The following is a 27,623-nucleotide window of genomic DNA, read 5'->3' as shown; positions in this document are numbered from 1 at the left end:
TTTCTTTTTCAATTTGTATTTTAGAATCATGGGTACATGTGTAGATTCTTTCCAAAGGCATGTTGTATGACACTGAGGTTTGGGGACTGAATCCATCACTGAGGTAGCAAGCATAGTACTCAATAGGTAGTCTTTGCGGCCTTGCCCCACTCCCTCCCTCTCCTCTCTAGTGGCCCCAATGCCTACTATTCCCATCTTTATGTCCATGTGTCCCCAGTATTTAGCTTCTAAATAAGTGAGAGGATGCAATATTTGATTTGCTGTTTCTGCATTAGCTTGCTTAGGGTAATGGCCTCCAGCTGCATCTACGTTGCTGCAGAGCACATGATTTCTTTCTTTTTCTTGTTTGCATAGTGTTCCATGGTGTATATATATCACATTATCTTTATCCAACCCACCATTGATGGGCATTTTAGTTGATTCCAGGTTTTTGCTATTGTGAATAGCACTGTGATGAATACACAGGGATGCATGTCCTTTTGAGAGAAATATTTATTTTCTTTTGGGTATATATCCACTAATGGGATTGTTGAATTGAATGGGAGTTCAACTTTTACTTCTTTGAAAAATCTCCAAACCACTCTCCCAAGTGGCTGGACTAATTTACATTCTCAACAATACTGTATAAGTGTCTTATTTTATCTGCAGCCTTGCCAACATCTGTAATTTTTTGGCTTTTTAACAAAATTCATTCTGACTGGTGTGAGAAGGTATTTCATTGTGGCTTTGTGTGGCTTTGATTTTCATTTATCTGATGATTGGTGATACTGCACTTTTTTCATGTTTGTTGCCTGCCGGTGTGTCTTTCCAGAAGTATCTGTTCATGTCCTTTGCCCACTTTTTAATCGAGTTCTTTGCTTTTTGCGTTTTTATTTGATTAAGTTCCTTATAGATTAGGGATATCACACCTTTGTCAGATGCATAGTTTGGGAATGTTTTCTCCCCTTATGTAGTTTGTCTGTTTACTGCCTTAGTTTCTCTTGTGCAGAAACTCTTTAGTTTAATTAGGTCTCACTTGTCAATTTTTGTTTCTGTTGCAGTTGCTTTTGAGGAAATAGAAATAAATTCCTTGCCAAGGCCAATATTAAGACCGCTATTGCCTAGGTTTTCTTCTAGTACTTTGATACTTTGAGGTCTTACATTTAAGTTGTAATCCATCTTGACTTAATTTTTGCATACAGTGACAGGTAGGGGTCCAATTTTATTCTTATTGTTATGTATAGCCAATTATCTCAGCACCATTTTTGAATGAGGAATCTTTTCCCTGTTGCTTGTTTTTGTCAAGTTTTCAAAGGTGTGTGGCTTTATGTTTGTACTCTCTATTCTGTTCCGTTGGACTATGTGTGTTTTTGTACCTGTACCATGCTGTTTCAGTTACTGTAGTTTTGTTGTATGGTTTGAAAACAGGCAATGTGATGCTTCTAGCTTTTTTTCTATTCGATTAGGATTGCTTTCGCTATTTGAACTTCTTTTTCATTTCATATGAATTTTAGAATAGTGTTTTGTTAATTCTGTGAAAAATGATTTTGGTAGTTTGATAGGAATAGTGTTGAATCTGTAGATTGCTTTGGGCACTATGGCCATTTTAACAATATGATTCCTTTGATCCCTGAGCATGGGGTTTGTTTCCATTTATTTGTGTCATCTGTGATTTCTTTCAGCAGTGTTTTGTAGTTCTTCTTGTAGAGATCTTTCACCTCCTTTGCTAGATGCACTCCTAGGTATTTTATTTTTGCGTGTGTGGCTGTTGTAAATGGGATTCTGTTCTTGATTTAGCTCTGACAGAACATTATTGGTGTATAGAAATGCTACTAATTTTTGTACATTGATTATGTATCCTGAAACTTTACTGAAGTTTTTCTTCCAGTTCTATGAGGCTTTTGGCAGAGAGTCTTTAGTGTTTTCTAGGCATATAGAATCATACAAATGGCAAAGAGACATAGTTTGACTTTTTTCCCACGTGGACACGTTTAATTTATTTTTCTTGCCTGATTGCTCTGGCTTCAACTTTCAGTACTATGTTGAATAGGAGTGATGAGAGTGGGCATTCTTCCTTGTTCTGGTTCTCAAGAGAAGTGCTTTCAGGTTTTGCTAATTCCATATAATATTGACTGCAGTTTTGTCATATACGGCTTTTATTATTTTGAAGTATGTTCCTTCGATTACTAGTTTTTTGAGGGTTTTTATCATGAAGGGATTTAGGATTTTATTTAAAGCTTTTTCCACATTTATTGACATGATCATTTAAATATTGTTTTAATTCTTTTCTTATGGTGAATCATATTTATTGATTTGCAGGTGTTAAAACAACTTTTCATCTCAGTAATAAGGCCTACTTGATCACGATGAATTTACTTTTTGTTGTGCTTCTGGATTCAGTTTGCTAGTATTTTGTTAAGAATTTTAGCATCAAGGTTCATTAGGGATATTAGCCTGAAGTTTTATTTTATTTTATTTTTTTACTGTGTCTCTATATTTGGCAATTTCTTATAAAACTAAACATACACTTAATTGCAATCCAGCAATTGTACTCTTTTGTATTTAACCTAATTATTTGAAAATTGTGTCTACACAATAACCTGCATGCACATGTTTATAGAAGTTTTATTTGTAATTACCACAACTTGAAAGCAACCAACATGTTTTTCATAGGGGAATGAATAAACTGTGGTACATCTATACAATGGAATATTATTCATTAAAAAATAACTAAATGAAAATAAAATGATCTATCAAGCCATAAATAAACAAGCAGGAACCCAAAATGCATAATTCCAAGTGACACAGGTCAATGTCAAAATATTATATACTCTATGATTCCAACTATATAACACTCTGGAAAGAGCAAAGTTATGGAGACAGTAAAAGATCAGTGATTGCCACATTTCAGAAGGTGGGAATAAATAGGTGGAGTACAGGATTTCAAGGGCAGTGAGATTAATCTGTGTTACAGTATAATGGTGGGTATACATTATATATTTGTCAAAACCCATAGTATGTACAATACTAAAAGTGAAACTTGATATAAACTATGGAATTTAGCTATTAATAATGAATCTATTGGCTCATCAATTGTAACTAATGTATCACACTAATGCAATATAATAATAAGGGAAGCTGTGTGTGATTGAGTGTATGGGGACTCTTTGTATTTTCCATGTAAGTTTTTATAAATCTAGAACTTCCCAATAACTAGTCTACTGATTAAAAACAAGTTGGACTATTCTTACATGTGTATTCTTCTTGGTCTCATTTCAGTGTGCTTCTTGTAATAATAAATAGCTTATATTGCTTGGAAATCAGATAAATAAAAGTTTGATTTCAGTCTCTGTGACATCTTTTATATTATATTCGAAAAGTTACTTTGTCTTTGTCTCACTTTTTCATCTGTAAATTCTTCTTAACATTGCATTCACTGCTGGCACAATGTGGACTTTTTCTATTTTCTTAGTTTTTATATACAGAAATATATTATGTGTGTTGTCCTGTTTGGGTCAACTATATGCTCTTTCATACCCCTTTCTCTCTTTCACTCTCATTAAGAGATCAGATCATTTAATCTCTTACTGGTATAATCACTGTGGGCTTACGTGGAGATCAATGAAAGATATTTCCCCACTAGAGAATTACTAACGGACTGTCCCTAGGGTAGAGTCATTGGCCAGACATGTTTATTAGAATACATTATCATTATCTCTGTTCTTCTTTCAAAGCCAGGCTAACTAGTGACTTAGAGACTACTTAGTGCAAAGGAAAAACAAAATCTAAGAATTGAACAGAGAGCAATAAATTTTTCCACTGTGTTCTAGAGTTTTGTTTGTTTTTTGCACTTTCCTATATTGGAATGTGAGACTCTCTGAATATTGAAAAGATAATGTATATGATACATGTATGGTACATTTTGCTGTTTATGAAGCACTTGTACATTTCTCATTTCATTTGATTTTTGCAACAATGCTGTGAGGTCTTTGTGGCCAAAGTCTGAACTATGATTAACATGATTAGGCAACTACATTTCTTCAGGTTTTTGATAGAGACCTGACATTTCTACATAGTTTAAAATAAAGAATAGATATTCTTAGTTCATTTCCTTCCTAACCTTGTGACTTTCACGATTCATTGTTAATGTAACTAATAACTCCACTTTACATTAAGTAATTATGTTTGTGTGTGCAAACATGTGTGTTCTTTATTGCTGCTGTTATTTTTAGCAAATGTATCTTTTTTTCATTGCCACCATGCTCTATTATTTCTCTCTTTGGCCAACTTATTTCTACCATTATTTTTATATGCACATTTGTGTTTGCAATAAACATTTTTAACTTATGCAAAAAGATATTTATATATAAATCTTATGGTACAAGATAATGTTTTATCTAATCATAAGAAATAAGAAGCTCTGTTATCCAATTCTGTTTGCTCTAAGAAGCACTAGACCAGCACCTTTGCAATGGACATTTCTTAGAATCACAATTATAGTAGCATTCATTTATCAGTATGCCTTATAATTTGTAACTTTTAAATGCTTTTTGATGCCATATTTTTTTTTTTTTTATTTTTTTTTTTTTTGAGACGGAGTCTCACGCTGTTGCCCCCAGGCTGGAGTGCAGTGGCGCGATCTCGGCTCACTGCAAGCTCCGCCTCCCGGGTTCCCGCCATTCTCCTGCCTCAGCCTCCTGAGTAGCTGGGACTACAGGCGCCCGCCACCGCCCCCGGCTAATTTTTTTTGTATTTTTAGTAGAGACGGGGTTTCACTGTGGTCTCGATCTCCTGACCTTGTGATCCGCCCGCCTCGGCCTCCCAAAGTGCTGGGATTACAGGCTTGAGCCACCGCGCCCGGCTTTGATGCCATATTTTAAGGTGATAGTACTCATTCAATTAAAAATGAAAAATTAGATATACATGCAATTTAGTTAAATGGACAGAATTTAATTCCCTTCCAATTTTGCAGTTCTCTTCTTGTATTTTGGAAATGTCTCTGCTCATTAAGCTCACCTCAGAAATGCATCTCTACTCTGTAAGTCCTCTCAAGTGGGCAAGTATTCTTATTCAAAAGATAAATATATAGGATACTGAAATGTACAGGCTTATCACATATATCAAATTAGTAATTAAACCAACAAGAAGATTTAAAATTTGGCCTTTCCTTTCCTTTAATCATCTGACATACATTATTCCATTAAAATCCATTATATAATTCATACTTTTACCACTCTGGCACTTTTTAAAGGCAAATGTTATATTTTTCAAAAATAAAATTTTATAATTGATCATGGGCTCACAAGGTTACTTGGAGTCAATTTATTGACACAACATTTCTTTCAGAAGCATTTTCCAGAATAAGTGTGAAGAACAGTAGACCTCAGTCAAAAGGGAGGCCAGAGATCTTCATGATTAAAAGAGGATTGTGGCATTGACCTAGTGGTGGCATTGATTTGCCATTGTCGTTTTTTAGACAACAGAATATTTTTATTTAATATAATTTATATTTTGCTACTCTTTGATTATTTTCTGCTAAAATTAGACAACCGAGTATACAACAACATTAAATTTTGGAGAAAGATTTCTTTACAAGGAGTCTTTGCTAAGCATAACAGAATTTAGAATATATTAGTCTTGGAATTTTTATCATAGGCTATTATATATGCTATCATAATTAAAATATTTGGAATTGAAATAATTGAAATGTTATCATAATTGAAATAATTGGGCTACAGAAATATAACACAACAGAATTTAGTTTCATATTTATTTGTGCCTAAGGGATTGAATTTCCATCCAGAAACCATAACAGAAAGTTTTAACAAAACAGATTTTTTGTATTTAAGCAGTTTAAGATATTTTGTGATTCATGATACTGCATTAATTAATCCTTTGAATGTAAATTACCTTAACTCCTTGCTATTTCTTGATTTTAATCAAATGTACTTGCTGTTTTGGTTATAATAAGTACTCACTAATTTGCATTCTATAATTTATGATAATTTAAATGAGTTTAATTTATTTCAATTTTATAAATAAAGTAATTGTCTAAGAAAGAATTTAACCAAAATAAGTGGTGAGTAGTGAAAAAAAATTTTTGAAACATTTTTGCAGTGCACAATTATATGTGCAAATCTAATTTTATTACAGATAGGTTGTACCTCTCCATCAAATCTTATTTTATTCGACTTGTGATATAGATTTAATAGAGTTAACAGAGAATATTCTGTTGAATACTTCTCATGTTAACAAATATTCATTATCTATGTGCAAAATACAAGAGAAGACACCATGGGAATACATGAAAAGAGTAAGATGTGATTATCATTCTTAGGGAATTTACAGGAGTGAGGGGATGATAGAAGTTTATATATTAAAGAATTAGAAAATAATACCAGTGATTTGGATAATTATAAGCAGTAATAAGGGAGACAGAACTGAGCTAAATTCAGCTTAATTGCTTGAGTCATTTTGAATATATTCAATGTAAGATAAAATTGCACAAACAGGTAAAATAATGAAGGTCTGTGAAAACCAATCATAATGTAATGAAAGACAGATATTATAGATGTTTTCTGTCGGAGATATTACTTAGATTCTCATTGGGTATATTGCACAGTAGTGAAAGAAAATTGTAAATTATGATAAATATTTTCATGGACTGTTCGGTAATATGTTTATTAACATGAAGGAGGTCATACATAGAGACATTCAAAGTACAAATTTCAGAAGATTATTAATTTAGTTTGAAATATGTTTACTGCAACAATAATTGGTAAATCAGAGTTACGCTTGCATAATTAACAAGTATTCTGGATTCTCTATACTGTGTGTTAGTGTTAGACAACAGAGACTTACTTCTTCCTGCTTTGTTTTGAGTATGATCTGATATGTACAGATCTGTTGTTAAATGTCTGATCTTTCTACAACTGCTCAAATCATTTCTTTAAGTTGCCATGAGTTCTTGATATTGTTACAATAGTTACTGTCTTAGTCCATTTCTTGCTGCTGTAGCAGAATACCCGACACTCAGCAATTTACAAATAACAGAAATTTCTCATAGCACTGAAGGCTGAGAAGTCCAAAATTAGAAAGCTGGCAAGTTTGACATGTGGTAACAGATCTGTCTCTGCTTTGGATGGTGCCTTGCATGCTGCATTATTTGAAGGGGAGAAATCTTGTTTCTCAAATGGCAGAGAAGCAAAAGAGAGCAAACTTATTTCCATAAGCCCTTTACATAGGGGCCTTCATCCATTCATGAGGGTGGAGCCCTTAAGACTTAAACATCTCCCATTCATTAGGCTCCATCTCCCAACATTGATGCATTGAAGATTAAGCTTTCAATACATGAATTTGGAAGGGACAAAAACGTTCAAACCATTGTACTTGCCTATACTACCAAACATCAAAATGAGTTATGCTGTCACCGTCTGACAATGTGGCTTTTGATTTTCTTATATTTCCTAAGGCTTCAGTGGCCATATCACATCACCTTTACTAATATAAAGTTCTAAGTGTCATGAAGAAGTTCGCCATCATAGTTGGTGGATGTTTTGAAATGAGTTTTATCAGTTTCTCCCAATAAGTTTTGTTAGAATAAAATTTACCCATGTTAGTTTCAAATGGGAAGTGGCAGTACCAGCAATTTTTGAAGTCTGCCTTGGACATATTTTGGATTTTAAATTATTGGACAACTTACTCAGAACCCCTTCTACCACTAATGAGTATAGTGGGGCAATATATAACTTGGAAATACAGTCTCAGATGTTACATTCTCCATTCTCCACAAAATATAAAATGATCACTTCAGTTTATAGTTCCTCTTCCTATTAAAAGAAATGGCACAAGAAAAAAAAAACGGAGTAAAAGAAAAGATACATTAAATAAATTTAAAAAATGGCTGAGAGCTGTACTTTATTTAGTGGTGAAATTGATAACTGTCTTAACATTGTAAACTAGAAGAATTTGTTATCTCATCCTAATTTACTGCTGGTATTTATCATCATTGAAAGAAACAATTAACTGTCCATCTTTCTTCAGAAAGCACCTTAGCTCAGTATTTTTCAATGATGAAATAATTTAATAATCCCTGAGATATTAAATAAGGTGTGCATCTCTAAGAAAATGATTGACCTTTTACTAGTTTATCAGTCAGCAAGTATTATATTTATTGATTATCCGTAATATCATAGGCACTGTGTGGTAAAATAAAGAAGTATAATTAGCTTACTCATTAATCAAATATTGAGTGCTTGAGTGACAGATCTTGTCCTTGAGCAAAAGGATACAATATAGATGAAGATATTAACATATGAACCAATTAGGAAATGATAAAAAGAAATATCGGCCAGGCGTGGAGACACATGCCTGCAATCCCAGCACTTTGGGAGGCCAAGGCGGGTGGATCACCTGAGGTCAGGAGTTCAAGACAACCCTGCCCAACATGGCGAAACCCTGTCTCTACTAAAAATACAAAAAATTAGCCGGGCGTGGTAGCTGTAATCCCAGCTACTTGGGAGGCTGAGGCAGGAGAATCGCTTAAACCTGGGAGGCAGAGGTTGCAGTGAGCCGAAATCGCACCACTACACTACAGCCTGGGTGACAAGAGCAAAACTCCACCTCAAAAAAAAAAAAAAAAAAAAAAAAATCTAAACATATTCTAAGAGATATAATGCAGATTTTGACACAAAATGAATTATAATCTTTGCATGAGCTGAGAAAAGGTAATGAGGAGAAGTTAATGCACAAAGTATAAAATGATAAATTTAAAAGTTCTCAAAATCCTAAATATTAAGATGGAATATACATATTAGAAGAAATTTCTTAGCCTAAAACTTTAACAGAATTGTGAGTGGTAGTTTTAATATTTCATTAAAACTTATATAAGAAATTAATTTAAAAATGTATTTTGATTCTTATTTATCTTTACAGAAATAATAGTTTTCATAAATCCTAGACCTGCAAGCATCTTAGAACTCATATTATCCAACTTTTTAATTTTATCAATGAGAAAAGCACAGCACACACTAATCCTATACTTCTATATGTAAATTTTTCATTTTTATTTTTAAGACATCAAAGTGAAGATTAATCTTCTGTGAAAATAAATATATTACTTTGAAGGATATTTTCTCTTACAGTCAAACCAACTAGAATAAATATATTATGAATTTTATGTTACATTTGAGATGAGAGATGAGTTTAGGACAAAGAAGCTTAGGTCTGATAATTCTTGACTTCACATTTTACAAAATATCCAGGTCGAAATTGGTGAAGATGGTGTATATGCACTAACTATGGATTTGGTATATGAAAATCATCAAGCAAGTGTTTCAGTTTTTGAATAAAAATGAACAACTTAATACATCTGGAAGGCAGAACAGAATATGTTTCAGCATACAAAAGTAAAACTCTCTGTGATGATTAGCAAAACAAAATATCCAAAATCCAAAGCAATCAGAAAGGCTAGCAAAACAGACAGAATTGAAAATCCCAGGCATTCTCATTGCACAATAGAATATATTTATCTTAATCAAAATCTACTTTCATCTCTCGTTCATACATACAGTGTGCAAACATGACAACAATGTAAAACGAGGCTATGACTGTTGTGACAGGAAAACTGCCCATGTCTGTTTGCCAAGAAATCAGCCAAAATAGAGAGAACGAATGGAAATTTCCCAGGAATGTAAAAGTGAATTGAGCAGCAGTTTGTCCCTAGGCTAGTTCCAAGTTGAATATATGTGCTGCCAAACAGAGTACACGTTGTTTTCTCATTTTTACATTTTAATTTGTTTGTATTTGCCATATTAGTGTTGAAAGTAGCTAATAACAATCAATTTCAAATTCTAACATCTAGAATTTTACAAAAAAATGTAAACTTTTCCCCATAAATTTGCATATATCTAGTTTTCTACATTTTATTAGTTTATATTATTATAAATATTATTCACAATAATGATAATGATAGTCACTTTGTTTTATTTGTTGTGGCTTGGCTTAAGCTAAAACAATCAATATTTTAAATAGTTTTCCTTTTTGTGTTCTTGTGTGTGTTTGTTTGTTTGTTTTTTCCATTGTCTTTGGTTTACATTTCTTTTCTCACTTTTGCTTATATCACTGTATTGTCGGTATTTAGTGTAAGGTCAAAAGAGAGAGCTTCCCTTTTACCCTCTGAAGATTTGCTGAGAATGAATGGACTAAAGGCAGATTAATAGGAGAAAAAGGTATATAAAATTTATTTAATGGGCATAAACACAGGGAAATTAGAGTAGGATTATGCAATAATCCAAACAGACTAAGATGCTTATTTACCTGTCTTCATAGGGGAAAGGGAGATGGAGGTTGTGGGAATAAAGGATTTCAAGAATGAGCTCAAAAAACAATGGCATGTTACAAAGATTTTCTGAGTTCTGAGGGAGATGGTGGGAAGATGAGGGCTGGCCCTTTACAGTGAACAAATGTTGTTTTATGATGCAGATAAAATATCAGAACTGTCATTAGAATAGATGCAAAGTCTGTCTGGACTTTCTAATGAATCCTAGTCTCTTTCTTCTTTCTGTGATTAATCCTTCTCATTATTTGATGATATTTCTAGGGAGAGAATTTTAAAACAATTACATTTATTTGAAAAGAAGTTTTCTTAGTTAAGAAAATTTTAAAGACAGTCCCTTCTGGTTATCACCAAAGAAAAAAGATCATCTTTAATAATAACATGGATAATTGATATCTTACTTAAAAAATAGAAAAAGAAACACAGAGATGGGGACAAGGGAAGGTAAGAGAGAGACAGTAGTTGGGAAGCTTATTATTGAGACCTTTCAATTTTCTTTGATTCAAAACACTTAGCATGCCACAGTACCATATTTTGGAGTACCATTTTCCATTTTCTGTAAACCAACATTAGAAATGGTAGTCCATCAGAATTTTGTTAAGATGAATATTTACAATTTTAAATTTAGAATGATAAAAATAGATAAAATAGATAGATATTTTAGATAGATAAAAAGTCATTAGTTTTCTAGATCAGAGCCTTTATAAAAAGGATTAAGAAATAAGATATTAGAAAAATATTGCACATAATACCCAAAAGGGTAAGAAATGAAATATTTAATTATTTTATTTGAATTAGAAATCTAGAACTATCTTTTTGTTGTTGTTTTTTACTGAATTGTGTTTTAAATATTACAACTATATTCTGTTGTCAATTTTTAAGTAATTATACAAAATTAGTAGTAATCAAATTGGGCTTATTTTTATTACCCTTAATTTTATATACTTTTACTGCTAAATATAAATATCAAATCTATATAGACAGAAAATATTATAAATATGATTTATCTTGGATATTACTTCATGTAAAAACTGATTTAGAATTCATTTGCTGTAGATTCTTCTGTAACATGAAACTTTGCAAAGGTAAAATCACATTTGGTTTTGTAAGCAACTTCCAATATTATTTTGTATGTAGATATTCATAAAACTATAGTACTAAAAATCATTGAGAATTCCACAAAAAATCAGAAATTAATTGTAGATGAAATATCTAAAAGTTTCCATTTCAACACATAGACAAGTATGAGGGCCTTTCTTAGGGCGATTTTTCTCTAGATTATATAAAGAAATCACAGTGAAATTTTTGTAAAGTTGTTTACAATTTTTCAGCTGTAGTTTAAAAAAATATATAAAGTGGCTTTTATTTGGTAATGCTACATAGCTTTAGAAGTTGATGAAGTGTATAATTTTTGTAAGTGAGGATTAAATTTAGGTTACTTTTAAAAAATGTCCACATGTGTTCAAGTTGGGTGATATTTGTGGTTTTATGTGACAGATTCTGAGTAGTTTATGATTTCAGCTACTTTTTTTTTATAAGTACGATTTTGAGTAATTTTCCTGTCACTGTGGATCTTTAACTCAGGCTCTTTAAAAAGTATGTATTTATATTCTCTTTTATATGGTTTGTAGTTTATTCTATGTAATAGGCCTCTAGAAAACCAGCCTTATATCTTTATTTTTGAAATCGCATTAAGTATTCTATTTCAAGTTATCAAAAATTGAATAGTGCCTGGCACTTTATTAAATTTACATTTTATATTATAATGAATAATACATTATACCTTATACATTAAATACATATCATTTTACATAGTCATTACAACAGTTCCTTAAAGAAGGCGTTATTAGCATTTTACAGATAATATAGAACTGAACTGGAGTCCATTTGTTACAGTAGTCAAGTAGTCAGGCATGACTAGGAGAGGGCTCTGCCTGACCACAAACATCAGGCAACCATCAGGTAAGGGTCAGGTGGTTGTTACCTGCCTCTCTAAAATAATAATTGATCATAGCTGGCACCAGCAAAAGGCAATCTCCCCATAGGTAGAAAAAAACTGAAACTGGTGATCAGCAGCTTCCTGACAACATCTCGGGAACTGGGGGAGTGAGCTCAAACATGTGAACTGAGAGTCAGAAAGTTGGAGTCTAACTGGAAAATGACCTTCCTAGGAGCATTCAGCTGGTAAGGGAAGAATGCCTCAAGTGACCATGTGTATCACTTCAGTAAACACACTGCACATACTCAACTTCCAAATACTGGCAGGCCACTGCACATTCAGACACCCAACCCCAAGAGAAGAACCGAGGCAGAAGGGACGCAAAATGGCAGAAGTATGCCAACATGTAAAACGTATAAGTCAGGCCAGGAGTGGTGGCTCACGCCTGTAATCCCAGCACTTTTGGAGGCCGAGGCGGGTGGATCACGAGGTCAGGAGATGGAGACCATCCTGGTCAACATGGTGAAACCCTGTCTCTACTAAAAATACAAAAATTAGCTGGGTGTGATGGTGCGCGCCTATAGTCCCAGCTACTCGAAAGGCTGAGGCAGAAGAATCTCTTGAACCCAGGAGGTGGAGGTTGCAGTGAGCCAAGATCGGGCCACTGCACTCCGGCCTGGTGACAGAGTGAGACTTCATCAAAAAAAAAAAAAAAAAGAAAGAAAGAAAGAAAAAGAAAAAAAAAAACAACACCCAAGTCAAAAGGTCAAACCTCACACTTGTCTTTCAAGTGGCCTGCTTGACTCTCTTCGAAGTGTACTTTACTTCCTTTCATTTTTGCCCTAAAGCATTTTAATAAACTTTCACTCCTGGTCTAAAGTTTGCCTTGGTCTCCTCTTCTGCCTTATGCCCCCCAGTTCAATTCTTTCTTTTGAGGCGGCAAGAATTGACTTTGCTGACATATTTTGGTGCGCTGTGACTCGGATAACTTTCACTGCTAACATACATTGGCAAGGATTGACTAGGATCCATGCCCTAGTGGTAATCTCTATGCCTCGCCTTCTTTGGCTGGAGGCGTTTAACAGCCATACGTGGTTTTCTTCTCCCTTTCTCCTTCTGCTTACTAACCAACACCCAGAACAATTCCTCTCAGACATTAGTGACCCTGCTCCTCATGGCTGATCTCTCAGCTCACCCTGATGGGTGGCTCATCATGGTGGAAAGGACGTTGGTGTTCACATGCAGTAGAACTGAAGCACTAATGACCCTCCTGGACAGAAGCTCATGAGAATGCTAGAGCTAAAGTCTAAAATCGTGCAATGTCTGGGTTTCCTCTGCTTTTTCACCTAAAATTGGCTCTTTCCCAATAATTCACAATGCCTATTCTCCTGTTTTCTCTCTGTGTGTTCTGAAATGGCCTTGCACACCTGCCAGACCATCTGCCTTGGGGGTAAGTCTGCTCTTTGCTTTCACTTTGCAGACTATGTGACTTCTTAAATACACACTTCCTGCTCTTCATGTGCCCACGGCTCTTTCACTGGGTTTGTGAGGCAGCAAAGACATGGGCTTCCTTAGGGATATCTCCTCAGATTTATATTTGCTTTTACCCTAGCAGCTTGGATGAACTCCAGCCCCTCCCCTTTCTGCTGGCACATTGCTGGGACAGACACTAATCGGAACTCTAACTCCGCCAGGTCTTTATGACTTACCATATGATTTTCATTCCTGTTACTCTCCGGGGCCAAGTTTTCCCCTATGCAGGCAGACAAACTGCTTCAAAAGCCACTGGTTTCGAAAGCCACTGATTTGAAGCAGTTTGTAAACCTGCATAGGGGCTCACGCAGGCCCTTTAAGGATCGCACCTACTTGCTTTTTTTTAGTTAGCACCACTTTGGGAAGAGAGGAAGTTCTTCCTTTGCCATTTGTGAATTCTTTTCATTTTAAGTTCCGGGATACATGTGAAGGATGTGCAGTTTTGTTACATAAGTAACGTGTGCTGTGGTGGTTTACTGCACCTATCAACCCAATACCTAGGTATTAAACCCCGGGTCCATTAGCTATTTATCTTGATACTCTCCCTCCTCCCAACTCCCTTCCCCAAAAGGGCCCAATGTGTGTCATTCCCCTTCCTGCGTCTATGTGTTCTCATTGTTCAGCTCCCACTTATAAGTGAGAACATGGGGTGTTTGGTTTTCTGTTCCTGTGTGAGGATAATGGCTTTGGATTTGCTGAGGATAATGGCTTCCAGCTCCTTCCATGTCCCTGCAAAGGACATGATCTCTTTCCTTTTTATGGCTGGATAGTATTCCGTGGTATATATATACTACATTTTCTTTTTTCAGTCTATCATTGATGGGCATTTGGGTTGATTCTATGTCTTTACTATTGTAAATAGTGCTGCAATGAACATGCATGTGCTTGTATCTTTATAATAGAATAATTTATATTACTTTGGGTATATACCCAGTAATGGAATCGCTGGGTCTAATGGTATTTCTGGTTCTAGATCTTCACCACACTGCCTTCCACAATGGTTGAACAAATTTATATTCCCACCAACAGTCTCAAAGCATTCCTATTTATCCACAGCCTCACCAGCATCTGTTCTTTCTTGGCTTTTAATAACCACCATTCTCACTGGCATGGGATGGTATCTCAATGTAGTTTTGATTTTCGTTTATCTAATGATCAGTAATGTTGAGCTGTTTTTCATATGTTTGATGGCCACATAAATGTCTTCTTTTGAGAAGTGTTTGTTCATGTTCTTTGCCTACATTTTTTTTTCCTTTGAGAAAAAGTCTCACTCTGTCACCCAGGCTGTAGTGTAGAGATGCAATCTCAGCTCACTGCAACCTCCGTTTCTCAGGTTCAAGCAATTCTTTAGCCTCAGCCTCCTGAGTAGCTGGGACTACAGGCACCCACTGCCACACTCAACTGATTAGCTTTTTATTTTATTTTATGTTTATTTTTTTATAGTACAGACACTGTTTCACCATGTTGGTCAGATTGGTCTCAAACTCCTGACCTCAAGTGATCCACCCGCCTTGGCCTCCCAAATTCTTTGCCCACTTTTTCTTATAAATTTGTTTAAGTTCCTTTTAGATTCTGGATATTAGACCTTTGTCAGATGGATAGATTGCAAACATTTTCTCTCCCATTCTGTAGGTTCTCTGTTCACTCTGATGATAGTTCTTTTGCTGTGCAGAAGATCTTTAGTTTAATTAGATCCCGTTTGTCAATTTTTGCTTTTGTTGTAATTGCTTTTGATGTTTTCATCATTAAATCTTTGCCCATGCCTATGTCCTGAATAGTAATTCTTAGATTGTCTTCTAGGGTTTTCATAGCTTTGGTTTTTACATTTAAGTCTTTAATCCACTTTGAGTTAATTTTTGTATTAGGTGTAAAGAAGAAGTCCAGTTTCAATTTTCTGCATTTGGATAGCCAGTTTTCTGAGCTCTGTTAATTAAATAGGGAATCTTTTTCGTATTGCTTGTGTTTGTCATGTTTTTGAAAGATCAGATGGTTGTAGATGTGGTCTTATTTCTATTCTCCATTCTGTCCCATTGATCTATGTGTCTGTTTTTGTACCAGTACCATGCTGCTTTGGTTACTGTAACTTTGTAGTGTAGTTTAAAGTCAGGTAGCATGATACCTCCAGCTTTGTTCTTTTTGCTTAAGATTGCCATGGCTACACGGGCTCTGTTTTGCTTCCATATTAATTTTAAAGTTTTTTTTTTTTTTTTTCTAATTCTGTGAAGAATGTCAATGGTAGTTTAATGTGAATGGCATTGAATCTATAAATTGCTTTGAGCAGTATGGCCATTTTTGTGATACTAATTCTTCCTATCCACGAGCATGGAATGTTTTTCTATTTGTTTGTGTCAAATCTGATTTCCTTGAACAGTGGTTTGTAGTTCTACTTCAAGAGGTCCTTCATTTTCTTTGTTAGCTGTATTCCTGGGTACTTTATTCTCTTTGTAGTAATTGTGAATTTGGAGTTCATTCATGATTTGGCTCTCTGCTTGTCTATTGTTGGTGTATAGAAATGCTTAATTTTGTATCCTGAGACTGCTGAACCTGCTTATCAGCTTAAGAAACGTTTGGGCTAAAACAAAGGAGTTTTCTAGATATAAGATCATGTGAGCTGCAAACAAAGACAGTTTGAATTCCTCTCTTTTTATTTGAATGCCATTTATTTCTTTCTCTTGCCTGATTGCCCTGGACAGAACTTCCAATACTTTGTTGAATAGGAGTGGTAGAGAGGGCATCATTATCTTGTGCCAGTTTTCAAGGGGAATGCTTCCAGCTTCTGCCCATTCAGTATAATATTAGCTGTTGGTCTGTCATAAATGACTCCTATTATTTTGAGATATGTTCCATCAATACCTAGTTTATTGAGAGTTTTTTTTTAACATTTTATCTAGGACCTTTGCTGCATCTATTCAGATAATCCCGTGGTTTTTGTCTTTAGTTCTGTTTATGTGATGAATTACATTTATTGATCTGTATATGTTGAACTAGCCTTGCATCCCACGAATGAAGCTGACTTGATTCTGGTGGATAAACTTTTCGTTGTGCTGCTGGATTCGGTTTTCCAGTATTTTATTGAGAATTTTTGTGTTGATGTTCATCAGAGATATTGGCCTAAAGTTTCCTTTTTTTGTTGTTGTGTCTCTGCCAGGTTTTGTTATCAGGATGGTGATGGTCTCATAAAATGAGTTAGGCAGAAGTCCCTTCTTTTCAATTGTTCGGAATATTATTGGAAGAAATGGTAGCAGGTCCACTTTGTACCTCTGATAGAATTTTGTTGTAAATTCATCTGGTCCTGGGCTTTTATTGGATGGTAGGCTATTTATTACTGCCTCAATTTCAGAAATTGTTATTGGTCTACTCAGGAATTCAACTTCTTCCTGGTTCAAGCTTGGGAGGGTGTATGTATCCAGGAATTTATTTATTCTAGATTTTCTAGCTTATTTGCATAGAGGTGTTTATAGTACTCTCTGATGGTTGTTTGTATTTCTGTGGTGTCAACAGTGATATCCCCTTTATCATTCTTTATTGTGCCTATTAGATTATTCTCTCTTTTCTTCTTATTAGTCTAGCTAGTGGTCTATTTTATTAATTTTTTCAGAAAACCAGTTCCTGGATTCATTGATTTTTTAAAGGGTATTTTGTTTCTCTGTCTCCTTCAGTTCTGTTCTGATCTTGGTTATTTCTTCTCTTCTACTAGCTTTGGAGTTTGTTTCTTCTTGGTCCTCCCCAAAAGGGGAAACTTGAGAGCTGATGGGACTACAGCCACCTAAACTTTTGATTCAGTGTCGCTGCAATGGCTGGGTCTTTCTCTGGCCTCCCTGAGCTCTTCACCTTTCCCACCCCACCACAGGCAATGCTTTTCTCTCTCTCTCTCTTTTTTTTTTCTTCTACTTCTCCTTCTCCTTCTCCTTCTTCTTCTTCATCTCTTTTGTTACACATGGCGACCATGTGGTCTCTGGGCAACATGGTCACCATGTGTAACAGAAGAGATTAAAAAAAGAAAAAAGAAAAAGAAAAAGCTCCAAATTGACTGCTCTAGGCTCCTTCTGGGAAGAGAAATAAAAACTGCCAAATTCTGTAGCATGGTAACTAAGGCTTTGTATTTTCCCAATGGTGGCATGAGTTCAGGGTTCAATTCCTGGCTTAAGGAAGAGTACTTTCTGATTGATATTTGTGTGACATTTGCCATTTGTTGATTCTCTGCCCCTCCAGGAACAACTTGTGAGTTCCCTTCTTGAATTTTCTTTCCTCTGAGCTAACTTCAGAGATTCTAGGTATTGTAAAAACTGTTAACTCCCTCTTTGAAAATACCTTGAACACTCATGGTTAAGTCATAACTTTAGTTAAGGCCTATTGGTTTCACCAATGAGGTTTATTTTGGTAAAGTTTAAAAGCCAGGAATATTCGCTGTATGGCCTAGCTAGAGTAGGGTAATAAGAGATTTAGAAAGATTTTTTTTTTTTTTTTTTTAAGAGCACTGTGGTTAAAAGTCAGTTTAAATAAAAACAGATATCCAAGTCCAAGCTATGCATATATTTAAAAGGCCTTTATTCTTTTTCTTCTTCTTCTTCTTCTTCTTCTTATATTATTATACTTTAAGTTCTAGGGTACCTGTGCACAACGTGCAGGTTTGTATGTATACATGTGCCATGTTGGTGTGCTGCACCCATTAACTCATCATTTACATTAGGTATTTCTCCTAATGCTATCCCTCCCCCTCACCCCTCCCCACAATAGGCCCCGGTGTGTGATGTCCCCCTTCCTGTGTCCAAGTGATCACATTGTTCACTTCTCACCTATGAGTGAGAACATGCGGTGTTTGGTTTTCTGTTCTTGCGATAGTTTGCTAAGAATGATGGTTTCCAGCTGCATCCATGTCCCTACAAAAGACACAAACTCATCCTTTTTTATGACTGCATAGTATTCCATGGTGTATATGTGCCACATTTTCTTAATCTAGTCTGTCACTGATGAACATTTGTGTTGATTCCAAGTCTTTGCTATTGTGAATAGTGCTGCAATAAGCATACGTGTGCATGTGTCTTTACAGCTGCATGATTTATAATCCTTTGGGTATATACCCAGTAATGGGATGGCTGGGTCAAATGGTATTTCTAGTTCTAGATCATTGAGGAATCGCCACACTGTCTTCCACAATGGTTGAACTAGTTTACAGTCCCACCAACAGTGAAAAAGTGTTCCTATTTCTCCACATCCTCTCCAGCATCTGTTGTTTCCTGATTTTTTAATGATTGCCATTCTAACTGGTGTGAGATGGTATCTCATTGTGGTTTTGATTTGCATTTCTCTGATGGCTAGTGATGATGAGCATTTTTTTTCATGTGTCTGTTGGCTGTATGAATGTCTTCTTTTGAGAAGTGTCTGTTCATATCCTTTGCCCACTTTTTGATGGGGTTGTTTGTTTGTTTCTTGTAAATTTGTTTGAGTTCTTTGTAGGTTGTGGATATTAGCCCTTTGTCAGATGAGTATACTGCAAAAATATTCTCCTATTCTGTAGGTTGCCTGTTCACCCTGATGGTAGTTTCTTTTGCTGTGCAGAAGCTCTTTAGTTTAATTAGATTCCATTTGTCAATTTTGTCTTTTGTTGCCGTTGCTTTTGGTGTTTTAGACATGAAGTCCCTGCCCATGCCTATGTCCTGAATGGTATTACCTAGGTTTTCTTCTAGGGCTTTTATGGTTTTTAGGTCTAACATTTAAGTCTCTAATCCATCTTGAATTAATTTTTGTATAAGGAGTAAGGAAAGGATCCAGTTTCAGCTTTCTACTTATGACCAGTCAATTTTCCCAGCACCATTTATTAAATAGGGAATCCTTTCCACATTTCTTGTTTTTGTCAGGTTTGTCAAAGATCAGACAGCTGTAGATGTGTGGTATTATTTCTGAGGGCTCTGTTCTGTTCCATTGGTCTATATCTCTGTTTTGGTACCAGTACCCTGCTGTTTTGGTTACTGTAGCCTTGTAGTATAGTTTGAAGTCAGGTAGCGTGATGCCTCCAGCTTTGTTCTTTTGGCTTAGGATTGTCTTGGCGATGTGGGGTCTTCCTTGGCTCCATATGAACTTTAAAGCAGTTTTTTTCCAGTTCTGTGAAGAAAGTCATTGATAGTTTAATGGAGATGGCATTGAATCTATAAATTACCTTGGGCAGTATGGCCATTTTCATAATATTGATTCTTCCTATCCATGAGCATGGTATGTTCTTCCATTTGTTTGTGTCCTCTTTTATTTCACTGAGCAGTGGTTTGTAGTTCTCCTTGAAGAGGTCCTTTATGTCCCTTGTAAGTTGGATTCCTAGGTATTTTTTTCTCTTTGAAGCTATTGTGAATGGGAATTCATTCATGATTTGGTTCTCTGTTTGTCTGTTACTGGTGTATAAGAATGCTTGTGATTTTTGTACATTGATTTTGTATCCTGAGACTTTGCTGAAGTTGCTTATCAGCTGAAGGAGATTTGGGGCTGAGATGATGGGGTTTTCTAAATATACAATCATGTCATCTGCAAAGAGGGACAATTTGACTTCTTCTTTTCCTAACTGAATACCCTTTATTTCTTTCTCTTAACTGATTGCCCTAGGCAGAACTTCCAACACTATGTTGAATAGGAGTGATAAGAGAGGGCATCCCTGTCTTGTGCCAGTTTTCAGAGGGAATGCTTCCAGTTTCTGCCCATTCAGTATGATATTGGCTGTGGGTTTGTCATAAGTAACTCTTATTATTTTGAGATACTTTTCATCAATATCTAGTTTATTAAGAGTTTTTAGCATGAAGTGCCACTGAATTTTGTGAAAGGCCATTTCTGCATTCATTGAGATAATCATGTGGTTTTTGTCTTTGGTTCTGTTTATATGCTGGATTATGTTTATTGATTTGCATATGTTGAACCTGCCTTGCATCCCAGAGATGCAGCCCACTTGATCATGGTGGATAAGCTTTTTGATGTGCTGCTGGATTAGGTTTGCCAGTATTTTATTGAGGATTTCTGCATCGATGTTCATCAGGGATATTAGTCTAGAATTCTCTTTTTTTGTTGTGTTTCTGCCAGGCTTTGGTATCAGGATGATGTTGGCCTCATAAAATGAGTTAGGGAGAATTCCCTCTTTTTCTATTGATTGGAATAGTTTCAGAAGGAAAGGTACCAGCTCCTCCTTGTATCTCCGGTAGAATTTGGCTGTGAATCCATCTGGTCCTGGACTTTTTTGGTTGGTAGGCTATTAATTATTGCCTCAATTTCAGAGCCTGCTATTGGTCTATTCAGGGATTCAACTTCTTCCTGGTTTAGTCTTGGGAGAGTGTAAGTGTCCAGGAAATTATCCATTTCTTCTAGGTTTTCTAGTTTATTTGCATAGAGGTGTTTATAGTATTCTCTGATGGTAGTTTGTATTTCTGTGGGGTCGGTGGTGATATCCCCTTTATTATTTTCTATTGCGTCTATTTGATTCTTCTCTATTTTCTTCTTTATTAGTCCTGCTAGTGGTCTATCAATTTTGTTGATCTTTTCAAAAAACCAACTCCTGGATTCATTGATTTTTTGGAGGGTTTTTTGTGTCTCTTATCTCCTTCAGTTCTGCTCTGATCTTAGTTATTTCTTGCCCTCTGCTAGCTTTTGAATGTGTTTGCTCTTGCTTCTCTAGTTCTTTTAATTGTGATGTTAGGGTATCAATTTTAGGTCTTTCCTACTTTCTCTTGTGGGCATTTAGTGCTATAAATTTCCCTCTACACACTGCTTTAAATGTGTCCCAGAGATTCTGATATGTTGTATCTTTGTTCCCATTTGTTTCAAAGAACATCTTTATTTCTGCCTTCATTTCATTATGTACCCAGTAGTCATTCAGGAGCAGGTTGTTCAGTTTCCATGTAGTTGAGCGGTTTTGATTGAGTTTCTTAGTCCTGAGCTCTAGTTTGATTGCACTGTGGTCTAAGAGACAGTTTGTTGTAATTTCTGTTCTTTTACATTTGCTGAGGAGTGCTTGAATCATGTTTATCTGAATTTTTTTTTCTTTCTTTTTAGTTGACTGAATAGTTGTTCTCCATTTTGTCTTCTTGCCACTCTGGTTGCACACATGAGAGAACCTAAGATAATTTCTAAGACAATTTCTCCTTGGGATAAACAGAGGAAGCAACACAGACCCCATTTTGGGAATAACTTTTTTCCCTCATGAAGCTCCCGGAATCAAAAGCAGATAAAATCCCTCTCAAAATCTAAACCTCTGTTCCACTTTGAATGATGATATCTGATGTGTGTGTGTGTGTTTTGCTTTTTTTTTTTTTTTTAACTTTTAGGGGTATCAGAAATTACTTTGAATTATGAGAGAGCTTTGGTGTGTAATAAATGGGTAAGAAATATACTTTTAGGGATGGCTAATGGCAGTTATGGTGAGATACCCAGTGCTTTACACATTTGGATCAGAGAAACATGCTCTTGGCCACCTAGAAACTATGGAACTGTTTCCAGCCCTCGCTGAGAGATAAGAATCCCATGGGAAATGGGCTGATTTTTCTCTTTTTTGGGATCTAGGATCTGGTATAAAAATGGTACCCTTAACTTTTGGGATTCTGTTTTGCATCCAGCTGTGACTGCTTCTTAGATGGTACAAACTGCATGCTTTCCTGGCCTTGTTTCTCAAAGTGCTCCACCCTGAAGCCAGTAATCCAATTAAGAAACTTAAAAACTGGCAAATGGAAAACCTTACATTACTGGATTTTCTGTCTTTCTGTGCATTTATATGTGTTGTGTGTGTGATGTTTACATATGAAAGGGCTCGGATTTATTGGCTTAAAAATAATAAATGCTTAAATCAAGTATTTTGCCAGAAAAAGAAAAACTATAATGCCATTTTATTCATGTGACTTAAGTAATGTTTGGGAAATAAAGACAGTTTTAAATATTAATGGTAAAATAAAAATATATTCAAAAATTTAGGCATATTGCATAAATTATGCAGGTCAGATACTACGCTTGCTAAATGCTGTAAGGTCATAAACTTATTCTGTGACTTATGAAAATTGTTCAAGTTACCTGTTTTGGAGCCATTAGATTCTGTGTAAGGCCTGAGGACATGTGAAGTTATCCATGTTCCCCTGGTTATGCTGCAAAGAGTCAGACTTTATTCGTACTTCCATTTGGTTTCCTAGGCTCCACACCTAGTACATAATTAAAATCACTTACTTACCAGGTTTTTCACCAAAAATAAAAGTTGCTAAGAGTTAACATTGTAACATAATTAAAACTACTGAAGGAAAAGTTTTACACGTAAGGTGTGTAAGGAAAGTGAAATGTGTTTTTTGTAAAAGATTATAACAAGGCAAGGTAATGTGTATATTTTTGCCTAGATTAATGGATTAAAGGCTTGTTTTTCACTAGATGGAAAGAAAAATCCTGAAAGTTTGAACAAGGCATAGAAAGGTTGGGAAAAATTAATCTTGTAAAAAATGTTTGTGTGTGAAATTATTGGGTAAAGATAAGGGGTATTATTCAGTATTTCTGTGAATTAAACATTGGAATAAAACCATAACAGGGTTTTTTTAGAGCATTGTTCTGCTCTTTAACAAATAAAACTGTAAAGAGTTATAAAAGGTTTATGAGAGTCTTACTGTAGAGTCAGACTGATTAAAATTGAATAGATTTGTCTATAAGGTTTTAAGAACTAAGATTGACATCAACAGTACACTAATGCAAAGGTAATATTTGGCTTTCTTTGGGCTGTATTTGTATAAATGTGTTATCAGCATTTGTTCCAAAATTATGTGAAACTTCTATAATTCTGATATTAATTAGTGTGTGTTATTATTAATCCTTAGAATTGTTGGGTCAAATTGTTATAATACACCAAAGAAGTAACCAAAATTCCTAGTCAATTGTGGCTTTAATAGAGGCTGCCCTAAGATGTCTTGTCATCCAAGGAAATTGTTGTCTTCCTTTGGTTCTCTTTAGAAGGTGGTTTTATAACCAGCTATAAAACTCTAAGAAGTGTTCTTGAATGCAGCATTCTGATGACTTTGGAGATTGTGACGTTAGAATTAGGGAAAAACTTTTAGGACTCTCATGGAGAGTTGAAATGTTTATGAATATCAAGCAGAACAAGAGTTAACTGTATGTGTGGCCTGACCTAATAGAAGACTAAATTAATTATTTCATGACTTTTTGCTCAAAACGTTGCTGGTATTTTGTTTTTCAAAGCCAGGGAAACTTTTCTTTTGAGCTATTTACATCTTTTACCAACTCAGTAAAATATGCTCCTATAAATAATCTTTGGAGCATATTTCTCTTTACTGGATTTCTTCAAAATTTGAAAGCTATTTGTGAGTGTTCTTAACTAATGGCAATATAGTTATTTGCATAAATGCAATACAAATCTGGTTTCTTTTGCATCAGAACACAGTTGGAGGATCTGGTTATTTTACCAAGGCTTTGACTGGAATGGCATACTTTCCCTTAAGGAATCAAATTTTACTTATAGAGTCAATAAAAGCCCATTGGGAAAACTGTCCTCATACCTTGTCTACACAGTTCCTGTACAGGATTCCTGACCTGTGGTAAGTAAAGAATGTCACTTTCTGACAGGCCCAGGAGCTTCAAGTTATCTTGGGACCTCAAGAGGAGAAAAATTTACCCAATCATACAGGTATTTGATGGCACCAATTTATGGCTGGGCTTAAGGCTTTAAGAAAACTGTGACATGAGATTCATTATGGAATGAAGATCCATCAAAGCCAATTTAAAAAGGAGCCTATGTAGAAAATAAACTTGCTGTGCTTTATGCAAATAATTATGCCAAGTATAATAAAACTAAACCTTATTTTGCAAACAAATCAGTACTCTCATGAGTTTTTTAAAATAAAAATGAGAACTGGAGAGGTAAAAAGTATGTTTTGAGCACTATGGCACATTTATTATTAGATTCTAGTCTCATCAGCTCTTTTTGAGTTTTTGTCTGCAATTTAGACTAACCCTGCTTATTCCTGTGAGCCAACTAGTGATCTGGTTGTAGCTCAGAAGAAACAAAAATGATAGGCCATCAAGCTCCAGATAATCCTCAGTGAGGGATATCATCTTTTCAACATTCAGAGAATCACTCTCCTACAGGGGACCCCTAGACTGCCCATCAGTGAGACATAACAGGCAAACTCCGGCCCCTGTCTCCCTAGACCCTGGCCGGATACCACATTCAAACACTCATGGAGCCACCTTCCTGCCCTGACAACTAGCAAGAGGCCAAGACCCACAGAATGATCTGCTGCCTCTTTGTCAGCAGCAAAGAGTTACAGGAGACTGACCTTTGTCCATTTTCTCCAAATAATTGGGGGCTTAGGATCATGAGTGGGAAAATGCTACAATAGGTAGCTAGTCAGGCATGAGCAGAGCAGGAGAGGGCTCCATCTGACCAGGAATATCAGGAGACCATCAGGTGATGGTCAGGTGATTGTTAACTATCTCTCTCTAAAATAACAATTGGCCACAGCCAGCACCAGGGAAAGGCAGTCTTCCCAGAGATAGAAAAAACCTGAAACTGATGATCATCTGTTTCCTGATAAGATCTTAGGAGTTGGATGGCTGAGCTCAACCGTGTACATTTAGAGGAAAAATGACAGTGTTTAAATGGTAAATGACCTTCTAGGAGTATTTGTCTGGTAAGGGAAGAACACCTCAAGGGAGCGTGCTTACAACTTCAGTAAACACAATGTGCATGATCAACTTCTAAGTACTGGCAAGCCACTATGCTTTTCAACAGCCCACCACAAGGGAGGAATCAGGGGAGAAAGGACGTGAGACCGTGAATGTATGCCAATATATAAAACCCCAAGTCAAAAGGTCAAGCCATGAACTTGTCTTTCAGTTTGCCCATTTGGCCCTCTTCCAAGTGTACATTACTTCCTTTTATTCCTGCTCTAAAACATTTTCATACATTTTCCCTCCTGCTCTAAAACTTGCTTCAGTCTCTTCTTCTGCCTTATGCCCCTCATTTGAATTTTTTTCTTCTGAGGAGGCAAGAATTGAAGTTGCTGCAGAATCATAGAGATTTGCTGCCACTGACACATTTTCCCAGTGCAGTAAAACCACATATCCACATTGAGGTTTTTGCTGTGATAGAAAAGAGGGCATTTTTTTGCAGGGTTCCAAGCTAGGATGGACAAGCAGCTATTGCTCCAATCTGGACCTCACTGATGTCTTGCAAGACAGGGTTTTAAAAGGCAGGGATAAATTTTACAAAAGCAGAAGCTACATGCAAAATACTGAATCAATAGATAGAGGTTACACATTGTTTTTGACCTAAAAAAGGTGAGATAACTTAAAGTAGGACCTTATCGGTTGTAGGTAGATTTAATGATTTTTGGATTTGCAATTAGTTAAGGAAACAAAGCTTTGTTTAGTAATTTGTGGTCAGCAGAAAAAAAAATCTTAACTGCCTCAAAGGTGTGAATTCTTCCAAACCCCTCAGAAAAGAATTTATTATAGAAAATGGTGATCATAATTCAGTCTTCAATGCCCCCCTATCTGAGTATTAAATGTCAGTAGATCTATTTGGTGGGAGTCTTCAGTGGGGGGTTTCTGAAAGACAACTCAGGCCCATAGTTTCCATGGGGAAACTAAATATCTCTGAACTCTAGTTTTCTTGGCTATTGTTTAAATTACTGTCTCAGTCTATTTTCACACTGCTGTAAATCTGCTACCTGAGACTGGGTAATTTATAAACAAAAGATATTTAATCGACTTACATTTCTGCATGGCTGGGGAGGCCTTAGGAAACTTATAAGTATTGTGAAAGGCAAAGGGGAAGCAAGGTACATCGTACATGGTGGAAAAAAAGAGAGAACACAGGGGACACTGCCACTTTTAAACCATCAGATCTCCTGAGAACTTCCCACTATCACAAGAACAACATGGGAGAAACCTCCTACATCATCCAATCACTTGCAACCAGGTCCCTTCCTGGACAAGTGGGGATTTGAGATGAAATTTGGGTGGGGACACAGAACCAAACCATATTATGTCACTCTGGCCCCTCCCAAATCTCATGTCCTTTTCACATTTAAAAACCAATCATGCCTTCTCAACAGTCCCACAAAGTCTTAACTCATTCCATCATTAACTCAAAAGTCCAAGTCCAAAGTCTCATCTAAAACAAGGCAAGTCCGTTTCGCCTATGAGCCTGTAAAATAAAAAATGAGTTAGTTCCCGCCAAGTTACAATGGGAATTCAGTAATTGCATAAATATTCCCCTTCCAAATTGTCCAAGCAAAGGTGCCACAGACCCCATGCAAGTCTGAGACCTTTGCCCCATTGTCTTGGTGGTTAACATTCAACTCCTCGTTACTTATGCCAATTTCTGCAGCCAGCTTGAATTCCTCCTGAGAACATGGGTTATTATTTTCTACCACATGGTCAGCCTGCAAATTTTCCAAACATTTATGCTCTGCTTCCCTTTTAAACATAAGTTCCAATTTCAAACCATCTCTTCGTGAATGCATAAAAGTGAATGCTTTCAGAATAAGCCAGGTAACCTCTTGAATGCTTTACTGCTTAAAAATTTCTTCTGCCAGATACCTTAAATTATCTCTCTCAAGTTCAAAGTTGAGCAGATCTCTAGGGAAGGGGCAAAATGCTACCAATCTCTTTGCTAAAGCATAGCATAGCAAGAGTGACCTTTGCTCCAGTTCCCAACAAATTCCTCATCTCTATCTGAAGCCACCTCAGCCTGAACTTCATTGTCCATATCACTATCAGCATTATGGCCAAAACCATTCAACAAGTCTCTAGAAAGCTCCAAAATTTTCCACATCTTTCTGTCTTTTACTGAACCTTCAAAACTGTTCCAAACTC

The sequence above is a fragment of the Macaca mulatta genome, chromosome X, assembly GCF_049350105.2.
Source record: "Macaca mulatta isolate MMU2019108-1 chromosome X, T2T-MMU8v2.0, whole genome shotgun sequence".
NCBI lineage: Eukaryota > Metazoa > Chordata > Mammalia > Primates > Cercopithecidae > Macaca > Macaca mulatta.
Note: the sequence above shows the minus strand (reverse complement) of the source record.